We start from the raw sequence: 6,409 nt of genomic DNA on the forward strand, positions 1-6,409 counted from the left end.
ATTTTCCTCAATATGCTTTACATATTACATTTTATTTTACTCATTAGAAATGCCAAGGGGTAGTTTTCATATGTAATTTGTACAATGGTACAAAGACAAAAATATAAGCAATAAATATGGTTTTTTTTACCAACAGTTATTCAGCCCTATTCTCAACAAAATTTAAGTATCTCTGTCAAAATTCTTAACAGTATCCTCCTGTTCCTCATTTCTACCACATAGCACCCAAGTTCTCTGCTAAATACATACTGAGAAAGTAAAGATATTAAAGAGATAACAGATTATTAGCCTTTCCAAGATAGTCACAGGTTCCTGATTGTACCATATTTTTAGTCGTGCTTTTGGTCGATCCACACTTCCATGTAGACAGAGGCATGCCCAGCACCACTGTCCCTATGATCTCAGACACCTTATAGTCTCTTGTCACTCAGTGGGGCATCTGGGAGAATCAAACAGCCTCAGAGTTCTTGAGTAAATTAGAAACTGGAACCACTCAATACTAATAATTTCCGTTAAGTCATTAAACATTCTTTTCTCACAAACAAACCGATACAAAAGACATTTTGTAGTCGAGACAAGGGAGTCAATATTTTTCTGTTAAAGGACAGACAGTAAATATTTTAGGCTTTCTGGGCCATATGATTCATCTCATCTATTCAGCTCTGCTATTGTAATGCAAAAAAGCTGCAATAGACACTATGTAAACAAATGGGAGGGGTTGTATTATAACTTTATCTAAAAAAGCAGGTAGTAAGCCATATTTGGCCCATAGGCTGCTGCTGCTCTCTGGTCTGGATAAATCAATATTATTCTCAAAAATCTAAAAAGTTCAAAGGAAAACAGCCCTCTCAATAATTAAACTCTTATTTACCAGGTTTACCAGAACAACAGCACAGCTATTTCTTTTATTAAAGCCAAAGTATCAAACTGACCCAGAGCTCTATGATAGGTGGTCTCCAATATCTGGCACTGAGGCAGCTTGACTCTCGCAGAGACCTACTGATCTGAACTCAAGGTTTTGTTCGGTTTTCAGTAATAACCAGTAACTCACAGTAAAGTGTATGCTAAATAAGGAAATCTAATTACATTCAAATAATCAGAATCTGTATATTTTGCTTAAAAGTAACAGGAAAAAGCTAATTTGATTTCCTAATGCAATACACAAAAACACACTTCCTGAATCAGAGACTCCCTGGAAATCCTGATGGAAGGCTCCAGTTTGACATCTTAAAGGAAAAGGAGATGATCCTCTTGGAAAAAGACAATGAGCAGGCTGTGTATCTGCCCACTTCTACTTTCTCTTTTTAAGGTCTTTTCTTGCTGAAACTGGATTTGTACTGATTAGAAGCTATGGTTTTCAGAGAATTCAAGATAGATAATTTTTCATAAGGTTGCATAAGCACTTCTATTTCCTATTCAGGGTTTAGTTTTACTTGAAGAAAAAAAAAAAAAAAACTATGAGTCAGAGGAACTTGAGTGCATGGAAAAGTTACTACCAAAGGATCGTAGACCAGAAAATGAAGTGTTTGAAGATTCAGTTACCTCGAAGTAAACCCCAAATCTTTATACCTTCCCTTATTGAGCTGCTCCTCTAGGCCAGGTGCTTTCACTTAAGAAATTCATTGGCATCAGTTGTCAGGAAGAATTTATCTCTTAGATCAACCCATACTGGTAACCAGTTTTCAGGGGTAACTTACTTTAAACAAAACTAATGCATTTGATTCTATTAGCATATTTAATTTTTTAACTTATAGTCTAATTTAGGGGATTTTAACCTTTTTGTGCTATGGACCTCTTTAGCAATCTGCTCATGACTTTGATTCCTTATCAGAAATAAGGTTATTAAATTCCTAAATTAAGTTACATAAGTAAACATGTAGATGTGAGTACAAAGGAAACCAAATTTATTGAGGTATGATTGTCAAAGTTTTTTAAAGTCTTTTTTTCTGCCTTTTCCGTTTTTTTTGTTGTTGTCTCTACTTCTTCACTTTCTTGCCATTCTTTCTCTTTGTTCTTTTAGTAAACAGAGATTGAGGAAACAAAAAAACAAACTTTTAAAGAAGCTAAGAATCTCTGCATGTCTAAGATTCCATGTACCTACCAGTAACAGAGGAAGCTAAAAATCCAGCCAACTAAGAAAACACTAATCTTTCACCTAATCCAGTTCTAGGTAAACCATGGACTCACCTCATCCTTGATGTGGAATGTGTCTACCTAGTATAGACAGTAGGCATTATTTTCTGACCATAGCATTATTCTTCCAACTAGCACCTCCATATATGGGGATCTATCCATCATTTGGATCTCAACTTGAATAACATACCACTTCTGAGAACTTTCACTGACTCCCAGGATTCTGGGCAAGAATATCACACTTTGCAAACCAGCTGTACACTGACTATCAGAGAACTCAGCAAGTCATACAATACCTGTAATTTCCGATTTACATTTTAACATGTCTGTTCCCTACATCGGCTTCCTTCCAGTGCCCAGTACAAAACCTTGAATACATACAGACTCAAGGAGTATTTGTTGGAGAAAAAAACCATCCTAACAAGGCAGGCCTCCAGCACCACATTTATTATCATTCCTTGCTTTTATACCAAACTTGGACTTTTCCCAAGAAAGCCCTACAGTTGGATGGCCTAAGGCACCTCTTTCAGATTAATAACTAATCTACAGAATTTCTAGTTGAATCCTCAAGATTTTCTTTTCACCAAAAACCATGTGTTAGAATGTTCATATTAACACTATTCATTATAGCCACAAACTAGACACTACCCAAGCGCTCAGCAAAGGTAGACTGGATGAATAAGTTATGATATATTTACATACCAGAATACCAGAAGGCAATGAGAGTAAAGAAACTAATGAGTAAATCATATAACCAATCTGAGTCAAAAAAAAAAAAAAAAAGTGAAAAGTGTAGCTGCCCAATTGTATTCAATTCTTTGTGACCCCATGACTGTAGCCCACCAGGCTCTTCGGTCCATGGAATTCCCCAGGCAAGAATACTGGAGTGGATTGTCATTTCCTTCTCCAAGGGATCAAACCTGGGTATCCCACATTGCAGACAGATTCTCTACTATCTGAGCCACAAGGGAAGCCCTGAGTCAAAGAAGCCACTAAAAATGCACTTTGTAGATGAGTTCATTAAAAATAGGTGAAATGGGAATTTTTATTTTTCAACAATGGTCCTAGGACAACTAGATATCCACATACAGAACAAAAAATTTGGAATCTTACCTCATATTGTATATAAAAAGTATACCAACAAGGACTAAAATATAGGCATAAGTATGCACGAGCTTGGATTAGGCAGTATTTTTAACACAATACCAAAAGCACAAACACCAGAATAAAAATAGACAAATTGGACTTGATCAAAATTTTAAAACTTTTGTGCTTAAAAGGACATCATTAAGATAATTAAAAGAGAGCCCAAAATGAAAGAAAAATTTTGCAAATCATGTGCTTGTTAAGATCTCTATATCTAGAATGCATAACAAAGTATTACAACTCAATGATAAAAAGGCAACTGAACCTAAAAGTGAGCAAAGAACCTAAACAGTTTTCTAAGGAAGAAACAAAAGCCCCTAAGCACATGAAAAGATGCAACGTTATTGGCCATTAGGGAAATGCAAGTCAATGCCACAATGAGACGCCATTTTATACCCCTGAAAACGGCTATCTCTGAAAAGAGAGACAACCACAGGATGCAGAGAAATCAGAATTCTCATACACTGTTAGTGGGAATGTAAAATGGCACCCTTGCTTTGGAGAACAGTTCAGTAGTTATTCAAACATTTAAGCATAGAATTATCATGTGATCAATCCAGCGATTACATGCCTAGGAATGTATCCAAGAAAACTGAAAATACATGTCTGCACAAAAACTTGTACATAAGTATTTATAGTAGCATTAGTCACTTACAAATTAATGTATTTTAAAAATGTGATGTATCCATACAGTGGACTATTATTCAGCAATAAAAGAAATGTGTTGGTACATGCTACAACATGGGTGAATTTTTAAAACATTATGCTAAATGAAAGAAGCCAGTCACAAAGGAACACATATTATGAACAAGTTATGAAAATTTATTGAGTGGTATGTTGATCATTTTTTAACCCTTTAGTGTCTATGTTTTCATGAAATAATTTTTATCTGGAAAAAAATATAACTTGGTCTGGTAAGCAAGAAAATGTTCTCCAAAACTACCCATATATCCAACTAGCCATAGGAAACAGTGAATGTGTTACCTTAAAGAGAATTGGGGGTTGCAGATGGAATTAAGGTGGTCAATAAGTTGATCTTAAAATAGGGAGATAATCCTGGATTATTTGTGTGGCCCCAATGAAATCAAGGTTCTTAAATGTGGAAGCAGGCAGCAGAAGAACGGTCAAAGTAATGTGGTATGACCTGAGAAAGGTTCAGCTTGCCACTGCTGACTTGAAGATGGAGGAAAGAGCCACAAGTCAAAGAATATGGCAGCTTCTAGAAGCTGGAAAACGCAAGGACATGTGCCTACTCAGAGCCCACAGAAAGGAACGCAGCCTAACAGACACCTTGATTTTTAGCCCAGGGAGACCCGTGCCAGAGTTCTGACCTCCAGAACTGGAAAATGATAAATCTAGTGTTGTTTAAACCACTAAGTTTATGGTATTTGTTTCAGCAGCCATAGAAAACTAATACAGTAAAAAAAAAGAAAGAAAGAAAGAAAACTAATAGAGTGAAAAACATCAGTTTCTAAATACCTATTAAATCAGAATTGAACAGAATCTTCTTAAAGATAGCCTCAGTAAACAGAAAAATTACAGAACAGAAATCATTTTCTTTAATGAAGCAGAATAACATTGCATATGGACACAGACCCGGCACTGATGTTAACCTCTCATATATCTCATCTAAGACCAGTGATAGCAGATCCCAGTAAAGAAGAGAATTAATAGCTAACGTGTCCCCAGATGACCCAAACCCTAGCAAGTGGCCAATTTAACAAGGTGTTATGCAGTAAGCCAATAAATCTAGATAGCTGTAAAAAGTAGTGGCAGTAAGAGAGAAATGAATGGGAAAGTCTCGAAAGTTTTCGACTTAGATCTTATGACATTCAGTTGAGTAGTGCTCTCCAATTTTGTTCGAATTTCAAAGCTCAAATGTCAGACAAGATTTTTAATAGATTCTTTTCCAAAACCACAAAAGCCACATTGAAAGGAAAATGGGATGGGTAATTCTTGGAGCATAAGTATATTTGAAAAATTTACTCTAGTTTCACCTTTGCATGTACAAAAATAGTGACAAGTACAAAATGAGCCTGAAAGATGGTAAGAAAAGGTGGGAAGGTGACAGTCATGAAAATGACTGTGACCACAATCTTAAGTATATTCAAGCAGTGTTCTGGAAACCACAAAACTTAGAAAACATGACCCCTGCACCATTTCCTTTCCCTTTAAATAGGAAATACTCAAATTACCCAATAGAATAAAACTCCTCTCATTCTTTCTCTCTCATAAAACCCAAAAAGACAATGTGTGAGTTCAGGCATAGGGACAGCCTCCTCCCTAATTTTAATATGGCTTAACTTTTACCCAGAAATTATGTAACACACTAAGTTTTAGGAGAAATAATACTGTTTCTACCCTATTCAAATTAGAATATTTTTCAGATTACAAAAGTGTTCCCCTGATTCAAGACAGCATTCAACTGTGAAATCAATTTCTAAATCCAGAGAGTAACATTTATTCCTAGTGCTACTGTTCCATGAGTCCATGAGAGAACAATTCCATTCCACCCTGAGACTTTGGGCAGAGATCAGAGCAAAGGTCCTGATATCATAAACTTTCCAACAATGTCAAATCCCAAAACAGAAAAGAGGAAGGAAGGGCCTCTGCACTCCTTCCTGAAGCTCATCAGAGCCCTTTCTTGGTTGGTCTTAGATAAATTACCTCCCTCTGTGCACTCTTTAATTTTCTCTCTTCATATTCAACATGAAGAGGGACCTGAGAAGGTTAACTGAAGAAGGTTAACTCACACGCAATATGCATTACCCATTGCCCTTTCCTGATTTCAAATTAAGTATATAATTAGTGGGAAAGGAAATCCATGCCTTCTGGTGATGAAAAATTAGGAAATCAATAGGTGGTTGCCTCTGCAGGGACTCAGGGGAATTTGGGGTCGTCAGTTGGGGCTGCCAGTTATAATATCTGAAGTGGCTACACAGGCATCCTGTTCAAGCCTCAAAGCACTGAACAGATGCCCCACTTCTGGGCTGGCTGGCTCTGAAGACTTGAAAAGAGAAGTGAAAAGATATAATTGATCTGAGAAAATGTAGGTAACAAAGTAAAGGCAACAAGATTGCTTTTAATACTTCCAGAAAGCTTAGGGAACAAAAGATTTATACAAATTTCT

This window comes from Bubalus kerabau, chromosome 4, assembly GCF_029407905.1.
Source record: "Bubalus kerabau isolate K-KA32 ecotype Philippines breed swamp buffalo chromosome 4, PCC_UOA_SB_1v2, whole genome shotgun sequence".
NCBI classification, from domain to species: domain Eukaryota; kingdom Metazoa; phylum Chordata; class Mammalia; order Artiodactyla; family Bovidae; genus Bubalus; species Bubalus kerabau.